This window comes from Adiantum capillus-veneris, chromosome 21 (assembly GCF_014529385.1).
Source record: "Adiantum capillus-veneris isolate H3 chromosome 21, ASM1452938v2, whole genome shotgun sequence".
Classification (NCBI taxonomy): Eukaryota; Viridiplantae; Streptophyta; class Polypodiopsida; order Polypodiales; family Pteridaceae; genus Adiantum; species Adiantum capillus-veneris.
This window is the reverse complement of record NC_140951.1, coordinates 31446939-31459785: the sequence shown is the minus strand read 5'-3', so window position 1 is coordinate 31459785 and position 12847 is coordinate 31446939. Positions and strand designations below refer to the sequence as shown.

The window sequence follows — 12847 nt, the reverse complement described above, 5'->3', positions numbered from 1 at the left end:
CTATTTACATTTAGCATGAAGAGAGAAATATGATGTAAATGCATAAAGATCTAAGAGGGGTAAGGTGTTTGTATGGAAAAGGTTATTACGGAAAGAGAGAATGAACACTAGGTTAAAACTTTGGTAAAAAATATATACATTTGAGTAGAAATGTAGTGCAAATGCATGGTTACCATTTAACGCTACTCATATTAGCCCTCTCCCTTCATCTAGGATCATTCATGCTCCTAGATGAAACAAAAGAGTTTTTTCTTTCTTCTTCTTCTTTTTTTTTCCTTTCTTTCTTTTTTTCTTTTTTTCTTTTTTTTTCTTTTATTTTTTTTTCTTTTTTCTTTTTTTCTAAAAAAAGGAGGAGTGATATACACTCTTTTACTCCATTAGACCTGCTTTTCATTACCTCAATCCCATAAATCGGAGATGGGAGGGTTGCCTTTTTTACCAACCTATGCCTTTGCACTTTATCCAAGTGTTTAGGGCACTCACGAGTTTGGAGGAAAAATATGATGTCCTTCAATTCCTCTTGGCCTTGGTACTTTGGTTCGTAGAGCTTCACACGTCCCACCATGATCTGAAGTTTCTCATTCGCGAGATAATCTGCTTCCTTGTTGAGGGTTCTCACAACATGCTGTACCTGTGTAGCTTCAAAGTTCTTTATCAAAGCCTTCACCTGTCTAAGCCACTCCACTAGAGTAGGGTTCTTGCACTTCCATATCCCTTGGATTTGCCTAATAACTGGTAAGGAATCACCTCTTATTATAAGTCTTTCGATGCCAAGTTTTCTACATTCTTCAAGCCCCAACTTTAAGGTGACATACTCAGCCTCATTATTAGAATGAACATTTTCCAAGGTGATACCTTCCTTAACAAGAACTTCCCTTTGTGGACTTAGAATAAGAACCCCCCCTGCTGCCTGATCGTGTTGTCGTCGGTAAGCTCCATCAAAGCACAAAATGTGTGCATTGTCCATCTCCTTCTCATTATTTTGTGGTGTAGCTTTGTCTCCTGCCTTTGGTGACTCTTTCCTTCTCTCACTTTGTATGTGAGAATGTCTGCAAGACCTGCCCTTGTGCTATCTTCCACAAGAAAAGTGTATTCGAACTCTTGAAGTTCTAGAACCCATTTGGCTATCCTAGATGAGAGGCTCATGTGTTGCACAACATATGGTAAATTGTTTTCCATGGTGAGAATGACAAATGGTGCAGGTAAGAGATATGATCGGAACTTTCTTATCGCAAACATAATTGTGAATACCACCTTCTCCATATCAGTGTAGCCCTTCTCTAACAGCAGTCATGACTTTGCTTGCAAAGTATACTGGCCTCATGCAGCATGTTTTTAGGTCTTTTTGCATGAGAAATACACCGATGGCCTCCATTCCTACACTTGGCGTGAAGTAATATGTATCCGTTGGATTTGGTGGCATTATTGTTGGAAGAGAGTTGAGAATACCCTTTACTTCAGTAAAGCATAATTCGTGTTCCTCTCTCCATTCAAATGTGGGTTTGTTTGCTAGCTTGTGCAAAGGTGCAATAGCTTCCGCTAGAAGGTGAATGAAACGAGACATGTACCTTAGTTTGTGGTTGAAAGTCATGAGCTCCTTGGTTGTCGTTGGTGGTTGTAGTGACAAGAGAGCATTTACTTTTGATGGATCCACTTGAATTCCTTGCAAAGAAACCACATGACCTAGCAATACCACTTGTGACTCTGCAATGTGACACTTCTCAGGATTAAGCTGTCCCCCAAATTGATGAAGCCTCCTAAGCCCCTCCTCAACTTTTTGGCAATGAAGTCTTTGGCTACTATAGATACAGAAGTCATCCATAAGAACCCTAATTGACTTTCCAAAGAAGGGCTGAAAGACAAGAGTTGTAAACCTTATAAAGGTACTAGGAGCATTTGTGAGCCCAAATGGCATCACTCTATAGGCAAAGCAACCCCAAGGTGTGATGAAAGTGGTTTTTAATTGATCTTCTTCTACTATTCTGATTTGAAAATACCCTGAATACCCATCACACACTGTGTAACATTCATAGCCGGCTACTTCGTTTAAGATTTCATCTTGGAAAGGAAGAGGAAAATGATCCCTCTTTGTTGCAGCATTGAGCGGTTTGTAGTCAACACAGACCCTCCATTTTCCGTTCTTTTTAGGAGTTACTACAATTGGGGACACCCACTCAGAGTTAGACACATGGTAAATGAAACCAGCTTTGAGGAGTCGGTTAACCTCTGTCAAAAGTGCCTCTTGTTGTATTTTTCCTAGGCGCCTTAGCTTTTGAGCCACAGGTTTAGTACCTGGTTTAATTCTATGCCATGCTCTATAACATCCACACCTCTAATTTGTGAGTAATCAGTGATAAACAAATTGGGATACCTCTTGAGCATATCAATGTAGGACCGCTTCTCCTCAGGGGTAAGATCTTTTGCAAGCATCCTCTCAAAGTCTTCAAAGTGCTTGTGGTCACCTTTGTCATCCTTTGTTTGCTCCTTTGTTGGGTCAACCTCTATTGATGGAGTTTTTGATGTGTTGAAGATGATTCCCATTACCTCCAAAGATGATTCTTCTTCGCTATTGGATGTAGTGGTTGAACTTTCCTCGTCGCTTGAGCCAAAACTCTCTTCACTTTCTTCAGCCGTGGTCTCATAGTTGATGTCGAGTTGCTTTCCTTCATGCCAATCGTATACTACATTGAGTAGCGTTAAATGGTAGCCGTGCATTTGCACTACATTTCTACTCAAATGTATATATTTTTTATCAAAGTTTTAACCTAGTGTTCATTCTCTCTTTCCGTAATAGCCTTTTTCCATAAAAACACCTTACCCTTCTCAGATCTTTATGCATTTACATCATATTTCTCTCTTCATGCTAAATGTAAATAGTAAACTTAATTCTACTCTCCTACTTTTTTACTGTATATTCTTTTAACTAATTACCTTTACTAATTTAAATAGCTATCTACATCCCATAATTTGTAAATAAATAATTTATGGGCACTTATCTTACCCATCTTCTCTCAAGGGTAGGGTTGACCTTGTAGGCCTTCCCTTCCCCACCACTATGTGACCCAAGTCTTGGATCATTTACTTGTGTTGGTCAACAAATATTAAATATAATGTATATCCCCAATAAATCAAACTTTATTGGAGCCTACCTCATTTGTTTAAGATGGATTCCCTTTTGAAAAAAAGCATGCTACACCTGGGATGCATGCTAAAGGGCCCCCTACAAGGAGACTTTGTTCAAAAGGTGTTTTGGATGCATCTTGAACGCCTTAGCTCGTGGGTATACTTGAGGAACACTCCAAAATCATCTTAAACACTTTGAGAAGGTCAACTTTTCCTTTTCCAGCACCCAATTCTGAGTTACAGGCTGAAAGTTATGGTGAAAACAAGTTGCTGCGGAAACTGTTACTACAGGTCAAAGTTACAATCAGGTAAACCACAAAGGTGAAAAGTTTTCTTGACTTCTTAAACATTCTAAAATACCAATGGGGAGTAAAAAACCACTTGCATGTGGAGGGGTCGGCTCAAGATGCTTCCAAATACACAACAAACAGGATGGGGACACTCTGTAGGAGCCATTGGAGGGACATCATGGTGGGGCCCACATACATTATCAACCCTTATGGGGCCTCCACGACCTAAAAGGATATTTTTAATGAAGAAATAAGTCCCTTATTTTCATAATTGAAGGAATGGTCAAAAGGGAACCTAACTATGGTTAATTACCTACCCTAGTCAAGTTTAACCTAACCCAAGGTCTTGTACAACTATAAAAAGGCCCTTTGGCAAGCACAAAAACACACACACCTACTCCATTGCTCCAAATAATCTCCTCTAAGGTTATGGAAGCCCTAATATCTCTCTCCTCTTGTCTCCCTATCCATTTTCCTAAGCTCGCTATCATAACCGGCACCATAGAGAGAGCATCAATATGTTATTGCTACCATTCTCTTGCAAACATTTCTCTTATCATACTCATCCCTAAATAAGGATTGTAGATTCTATATGAGAGCAAGGATATCAAGTTCAATGATCTATCTCATGGTTTGATCAAAAAATTGTTGCAATTGGGGTGTCGTCGTCACACTTTTGCTCTAAACGCATGCAAAATTGGTAAGCCTATCTTGGCAGCTTTTCATATTTTGTGCTCATTGGGTTGCTTGTTTGTTGAGAAAGTTTTTGTGCACCATGGTGTATATTTGCTTGGCTTCTCTCCTTATGTTGTGTGTAAGTAAGTCTTGGGGCTGCATAGATGGAGAAGAGCTCTCTATGCATGCCGCCTTATGTGTGTAAGTAGTCTCTTCTTTTGGGAAAGGAAAGGAGTTGTCAAGTATTTGTGCATTGTGGTGTTTTGAGTTTTGAGGTTTTGTGATTGCTTTTCTTAGAAGTGTATGAGCCCTAATATGGTGAAGGTCAATCTTTGCATGTGAGTTTGTGCAGTGTTCAAAGGGATTGCTTAAGGAGTGTGTGTTGAATGGTTGAAGGGCATTTTGTGTTGAAGCACATAAGGAAGGTGTGAGTGAGTGTGTGTGTGTGTGTGTGTGTGTTGCATATGGTTTGTTTTGGTTTCCTTATTTCTCCATAAAAGAGGGTGGTGCCCCTAAGAAATATGTGAGTGTAGGGTCTCACGGAGTGGTTGTCTGGTGGGAGGCTTGAGTTGAGCCCCATCTCAAAAAATCTGCTCTCATAAAAGTGGTGCCCCCACTGAGGAACTTTCCTAATTGCCTTCTATTCTCCTCATGAACAATAGAGTTGCACCATATGCTTTTCATTTTTCACAACGCATCAGAATTAACATTTGTGTAGATCGCAATTTTTTTTACCAACAACGCATTGTTTTTATGTTTGGAGCAGAAAGACTTGGCATCTCCAAATCCCATCATTATTCCATTCATTAATTATGATGATTCATTTGATGTCCATGTTTTTATTTTGTTTTGAGGCAGGGACAAGAGGCGCTTAGATAGCGATCCACTCAAAGGAAACTTTCTTCAAGAGAAAGAAAAAGGAGAACACATTGTCACATGAACCAACCTGGAGCTCCTTCTCCTTTTACACCCATAGCTCGTCAATCTGTGCACATCATAATTGCTACAAAATTTAGATTTCAAGCAACCATTAGGAGAATTTTTGGACCCACTCGCCTTAATGAAATTAATGCCTCAATCAACCCTTTTATTTTGCCTATGATAAATTATGAACTAACACTTGATGTATATATTTTCATTTTGATGTGATCACTCATCGTAGCCAAAACTTTGTGGTACACAAACCTCCTTGTATTGTAAAAATGTCAAGCACTTTTCCTACCTTTCATTCTAAAAATGGTGAGGATGCACAAGAATTTCTGGATAATTTGGAGATGGCACACCTCATCTCTGGGAGAGATCAAAAAGAGGTAAAGCTGCTTTGTTTGCTCCTTTGTTTGTCATCCTTTGTTTGCTCCTTTGTTTGTCATCCTTTGTTTGCTCCTTTGTTGGGTCAACCCCTATTGATGGAGTTTTTGATGTGTTGAAGATGATTCCCATTACCTCCAAAGATGATTCTTCTTCGCTATTGGATGTAGTGGTTGAACTTTCCTCGTCGCTTGATCCAAAACTCTCTTCACTTTCTTCATCAGCTGTGGTCTCATAGCTGATGTCGAGCTACTTTCCTTCATGCCAATCGTATACTACATGTTGCCCCTTTTTGAGAATCAATTGTCCTCGTCCCCATTTTTTATCTGCATTCACAGCAATGAGGCAAGGCCTCCCTAGGATGATGGGATAGCCCTCCCCCTTGGCTGGCATAACATACATGTCCACACGTGCATCTATATTACATACAGAAACTTTTACATTCTCGATGATCCCTAGGCACTTCACACTTGCATTATTGGCCAGCCTAGCTTGACAATTAGAGGATTTAGTGATTTCAAGCCCTAGCCTATTCATGGCTCTTTCCGTGATCACACACATTTGTGCTCCACCATCAACATACACATTGGATACCTTCCTACCCCTTACATAAGCATCTACAATAGGTTCCACATCTTGTTGTGGCTTTGAAGTCAATGCCTTTACTGTCACCTTTTCTTTCTTTCTTGGGAGTCTTGTGCTTACAAGTTTGGACCAGTGCTTTCTCACCTTGGGTGATAGATGTAGGAGTTGAGGCCAAGAAATATTGGGCTTTTGAGTTTGCAAATCTTCTAAGATGTTGTAGGGTTCCATATTCTTTCCTAATGGAAAATCGTTGATGCCGATCTCCCTTCGCCTTGACCTCTGCTTCTTGCCTCCTTCCTCCTTATTTGACTTTTTCTTCCTCTCCTTCCTTGCAGGTTTTGACTCTTCATTCCTTGTGTCTTCATCCTTGTTGTGTGCTCTTGTGCGCTTTTCTGCTGGCATAACATCAAAATGTATAGGGATCACCTCTATCTCCTCTTCCAGCTTTATGACGTTTACTCCTCTCTCTTCCTCCACTGGTGGGACAGGAGGGATGTTTGCCACTGGAGGTGGTGGTGGTCGACGAAGAATTTGCGGGGCTTGAGCATGCTCTTGCTGCACCATGAGCGGAGGGGGTCTAGGAGGGTATATGTCCCCTGGAATCCTTCGAGGGTGAGGGCAATTATACATGCCATGACCAACTTCGTTGCAATTCCAGCATCTCAACTCTTGTGCTTGACGTCGTTGATTGCGATTCCCTTCTCGTGGTTGTCGTTGTTGGGGTAGGCCCTGCACTAGATTCAAGGTGAGACTCTCTAGTTGTTGAGTTAATCTTTGCAAGATCTCTTGTTGTGATCCTTCCCCTATTTGTGAAGTTTGGGCAAGAGAGCCCCTAACTTGTGCTCCCATGCTTGGTGAAGAATCCCTCTCAATGACTTCATTTAGGTCCCTTGTTCTATGTGCTAGAAAATTTAACTTCTTGAATTTGACCATGGCCACCTCGCGTGCTTCCTCAAATGTTGATGGGAATTTTAACTCTACCTTGGTCTTCAAAATTGGATACAAGCCATCCATGAACCTATCTTTCTTTAGAAAGTTTGGTGCACCACCTTGGTTTTGTAAGGTAGCCTCCCATCTATCCCATAGGTTAAGGAAAATGGCCTCATAAGATTGGTAGTCTTCAAGGAATACCTGTTTATGTTGAAGTAGACACTTCCAAAGACCCTCTGGAGTATCTCCTTGCCCAAATTTGGCAAGAAAAATTGCACGTAGCCTCTCCCAATTGGTTTTGTTTTGAGGTTGCAAGGCCTCGTACCATGCCTTAGCCTCCCCTTTGAGAACGAGTGGAAAAGCACGCAGCTTTACCTCTTCTTGATCTCTCCCAGAGATGAGGTGTGCCATCTCCAAATTGTCCAGAAATTCTTGTGCATCCTCACCATTTTTAGAATGAAAGGTAGCAAAAGTGCTTGACATTTTTACAATACAAGGAGGTTTGTGTACCACAAAGTTTTGACTACGATGATCACATCAAAATGAAAATATACACATCAAGTGTTAGTTCATAATTTATCATAGGCAAAATAAAAGGGTTGATTGAGGCATTAATTTCATTAAGGCAAGTGGGTCCAAAAATTCTCCTAATGGTTGCTTGAAATCTAAATTTTGTAGTAATTATGATGTGCACAGATTGACGAGTTATGGGTGTAAAAGGAGAAGCAACTCCAGGTTGGTTCATGTGACAATGTGTTCTCCTTTTTCTTTCTCTTGAAGAAAGTTTCCTTTGAGTGGATCGCTATCTAAGCGCCTCTTGTCCCTACCTCAAAACAAAATAAAAACATGGACATCAAATGAATCATCATAATTAATGAATGGAAGAATGATGGGATTTGGAGATGCCAAGATTTCACCAAGTCTTTCTGCTCCAAACATAAAAACAATGCGTTGTTGGTAAAAAAATTTGCGATCTACACAAATGTTAATTTTGATGCGTTCTGAAAAATGAAAAGCATATGGTGCAACTCTATTGTTCATGAGGAGAATAGAAGGCAATTAGGAAAGTTCCTCAGTGGGGGCACCACTTTTATGAGAGCGGATTTTTTAAGATGGGACTCAACTCAAGGATCCCACCAGACAACCACTCCGTGAGACCCTACACACGCATATTTCTTAGGGGCACCACCCTCTTTTATGGAGAAAGAAGGAAACCAAAACAAACCATATGCAACACACACACACACACACACACACACACACTCACACCTTCCTTATGTGCTTCAACACAAAATGCCCTTCAACCATTCAACACACACTCCTTAAGCAATCCCTTTGAACGCTGCACAAACTCACATGCAAAGATTGACCTTCACCATATTAGTGCTCATATACTTCTAAGAAAAGCAATCACAAAACCTCAAAACTCAAAACACCACAATGCACAAATACTTGACAACTCCTTTCCTTTCCCAAAAGAAGAGACTACTTACACAGATAAGGCGGCATGCATAGAGAGCTCTTCTCCATCTACGTAGCCCCAAGACTTACTTACACACAACATGAGGAGAGAAGCCAAGCAAATAGACACCATGGTGCACAAAAAACTTTCTCAACAAACAAGCAACCCAATGAGCACAAAATATGAGAAGCTGCCAAGATAGGCTTACCAATTTTACATGCGTTTAGAGCAAAAGTGTGACGACGACACCCCAATTGCACCAATTTGTTGATCAAACCATGAGATAGATCATTGAACTTGATATCCTTGCTCTCATATAGAATCTACAATCCTTATTTAGGGATGAGTATGATAAGAGAAATGTTTGCAAGAGAATGGTAGCAATAGCATATTGATGCTCTCTCTATGGTGCCGCTTATGATAGCGAGCTTAGGAAATGGATAGGGAGACAAGAGGAGAGAGAGATTAGGGCTTCCCTAACCTTAGAGGAGCTTATTTGCAGCAATGGAGTAGGTGTGTGTATTTTTGTGCTTGCCAAAGGGCCTTTTTATAGCTGTACAAGACCTTGGGTTAGGTTAAACTTGACTAGGGTAGGAATTAACCATAGTTAGGTTCCCTTTTGACCATTCCTTCAATTATGCAAATAAGGGACTTATTTTTTTATTAAAAATATCCTTTTAGGTCGTGGAGGTTCCATAAGGGTCTATAATGTATGTGGGCCCCACCATGATGTCCCTCCAGTGGCCCCTACAGAGTGTCCCCATCTTGTTTGTTGTGTCTTTGGAAGCATCTTGAGCCGACCTCTCCACATGCAAGTGGTTTTTAACTCCCCATTGGTATTTTAGAATGTTGAAGAAGTCAAGAAAACTTTTCACCTTTGTGGTTTACCTGATTGTAACTTTGACCTCCAGTAACAGTGTCCGCAGCACCTGGTTTTCACCATAACTTTCAGCCTGTAACTCAGAATTGGGTGTTGTAAAAGGCAAAGTTGACCTTCTCAAAGTGTTTAAGCTGATTTTGGAGTGTTCCTCAAGTATACCCATGAGCTAGGGCGTTCAAGATGCATCCAAAACACCTTTTGAACAAAGTCTCCTTATAGGGGCCCCTTTAGCATGCATCCAAGGTGTAGCATGCTTTTTCAAAAGAGAATCCACCTTAAACAAATGAGGTTGGCTCCAAGAAAGTTTGATTTATTGGGGATATACATTATATTTAAGATTTGTTGACCAGCACAAGTAAATGATCCAAGACTTGGGTCACATAGTGGTGGGGAAGGGAAGGCCTACAAGGTTAACCCTACCCTTGAGAGAAGATGGGTAAGATAAGTGTCCATAAATTATTTATTTACAAATTATGGGATGTAGATAGTTATTTAAATTAGTAAAGGTAATTAGTTAAAAGAATATACAGCAAAAAAAGTAGGAGAGTAGAATTAAGTTTACTATTTACATTTAGCATGAAGAGAGAAATATGATGTAAATGCATAAAGATCTAAGAGGGGTAAGGTGTTTATATGGAAAAGTTTATTACGGAAAGAGAGAATGAACACTAGGTTAAAACTTTGGTAAAAAATATATACATTTGAGTAGAAATGTAGTGCAAATGCATGGTTACCATTTAACGCTACTCAGCAGCACAAGCCATTCGATCAAAGCCTTTATGGTTGTAAAGTCTGATGTAATATCCGCCTCTCAAGGCTCGGCCTGGGCTTGAGATTGATCTATAATTTTCTGTTCTCTTTTTAATGTAATCACTCACAATTGTGAGTTTTGTCCAAAAATAAAATAAAATGTGAAATGAAAGATAAGTTTCCATCATGCACTGAAACCAATGAAAGTCTCCCTAACCCAGCACAACCCTAAGGGTTTCTTTTAGAAAGCCAAAAAGAGGTTGGGCACACTTATCCATCGATATTAAACAAGAGAAGTCAAATCATGTGCGGAAGTGAAATGAAAGGTGAAATAAAAATATCCATTTAATACTTTAAAATCAAAATAACATTTAATGTAAGTCTCAATCATCACTGAAAACATTGAAAGTATACCTAACCCAACACATCTCTAAGGCTTCTTTTAGAAAGCCAAAAATTGTCACTATAACATTTACATGCCGTGGTAAACAATCTATGTACATATCATTACAATCACTAGGCATAGCAATGTTAGCACATTAGTTCCCCCAAAAGGTTGAAGACAATTTGGTTGCTGCTAGTGGGTTGATTGCCTATGTTGTCCTCGCCTTCTTGTCTTTGACTCCCTTCTTCCACCTCTATCGACATCTCTTCTAGTTCTTTGTGGAGCTTCTTGGCTTTCCCGCTTCTCTGCATGCTATTTCTACTCATGCAATACCCTAGACTAGGTGCCTAGCAAAGCAATGTGGTTGAGGAAGCCCAACAAAGAGCATTCTCTGCAAGGTCACACCCACATCATGCATAAAGATAGGGTGAAGGATAACTCTGATAATGGAGGTCTCGAAATTCATCAGAGAATCTCTCAAAGATACGGCCAAAACTTCGGGAGAAGACAAGCTAACTTACCTCACTGTAATCGCAAGACCCACAACCTCATATTCTAAACAAAAATGCTTTAATTGAACACTTGTAAGTAGTGGCATTGCACCTGATCAATGTGTGATAATGGCATGGTCAGATTGAATGAGCGTCTTAGTGTGTCAACCAACATGGACGGGGTAGGATTGGTTGCAATCTCCACGTAGAAGGACCGGCCACTGTAAATGGGGGCGAAGTAGTCACGTAGGCTCTCGCGTAGGCTTCCACACAAAGTGGACTTGCCGCTCCCAGGAAGTCTGTAAAGACCCAATACGCAAGTAAATCTAGATCGAGACAAGCTTAATGGATCTAGGGATGGCCCCCGATTAGCGCTGGAATTGTGGTCGACTTGCACACAGGCTTCATGCCAACCCTTCATCTTCTCAAACTTACCCGAAATAATCTGTGCAACAGACGTAGTACACACAATGAGAGAAAATAACAATGAGAAAGAATGAACGACTAGAATGAGGCTAGTGTGAGAGACTTGCCCTACAGAGGTGATCTTTGCCTTGCATGTAGCTAGTCTCAAACATTTTGCGTGGAGCGAGCCCTTGGGAGGTGAGGATGTTTTCCACAATACTGTGTATGTATGTGGGCTCTCCCTCTTGGGTAGCATCGTAAGGAAGCCCATTTCGCGAGCGTAGAGACTTGACATCCTTTTCCCATTCCATCACAATGATTCGTTTATCCTTCTTCGCAAAGCCCCTCCATTTTCTGTGCCACTTCTTGAGGTTGTCCTTCTTTTGTAAATCATCGGTGAAGAGGTGAAAGAAGAGGGGTAAGATATTGATAGACTACCTAGAGTAAAAAAAGGCACAAAGCTCGATCATTGGCCACTTAGAAGACATATACTCATCAGACAAGACAACAAGAGCCAGATTGCAAGCAGAAGCTGCAGTAAGGATGTGAGCATCGTTACTAATTAGTAAGGATGTGAGCATCGTTACTAATTGACACTTCCATTTGGAGGTGGGATCAATGGCTCACGATCACCGGTTGATCGTGACCGGTTAATTGCTTATGGAATGCAAAAGATTCCCACTTTCTCGGATCCGGGACTTGAACCCACTACCCTCTCCCCCACGGGGTTGACTCTAACCACTAGGCTAACGTGCGCTCGTTGAAAGGTGTGTATGAGATAAATTTATAGATCATGGCATCGCAGACAGGTTTACACCTAGTTCACACCGAGTTCGCACTGAGTTCACACCAAATTTGGTGTGGTTTGCAGGCCCTCCCCAGTTCACACCGTGTTCACGTCGAGTTCACACCGACTTCACACGAAATTTGGTGTGGTGCACATATCTCCGAGTTCACGCTTAGTTCACACCTAGTTTAATGTCGATCGAACGACCCGGATTGCACCCGCCTCGTGACGCCTACTGTGGGCCATTGATCCCACCTCCCTGGGGAGGTGTCATTTAGTGACGAGGGGATGTGAGGGGGAAAGTCCTCAGCTAGGGGTAAGCTATCCCGACTCTGATAAAAAAAGGTGGAAAAGCCATAGCTGGTGAGTGTTCGATAAAGATCCTTGGCGAAGCCCTTCTCAACACCACTATGAGAGAGGAAAATGTCCTTTGCAGGGACGATATGGGGTTCCGAAGCACTGCTTGATTGCTGCATTCTTATCGATATTGCAAGAATTGGGAGCTCTCTCTCTCTCTCTCTCTCTCTCTCTCTCTCTCTCTCTCACACACACACACACACACACACACACACTCAGCTCCTTCAATCAATCAGAAAAATAATTCAAAATGCCTCCGATTGAATTGGGACAACCTCTGCAAACCTGCAAAAAGTTGTTGTGTCATGTTGACAATGTCAATGCTTGAACGGACAACATGCGTGCGTAGTCCAGTGCTCGGAAACAATGTTTTTCCAAAAACTTGGTTAACCTACATATGAGAAACAATAGAGGTACAT

General features: G+C 41.0%; 1 pseudogene; it reads right to left on the bottom strand.

Annotated features, from left to right (window-relative positions):
* The window catches only part of LOC147430733 (uncharacterized), a 62623-nt pseudogene extending 50076 nt beyond the window's left edge, over nucleotides 1-12547 (bottom strand).
* Between the last annotated feature and the right edge of the window lie 300 nt (nucleotides 12548-12847).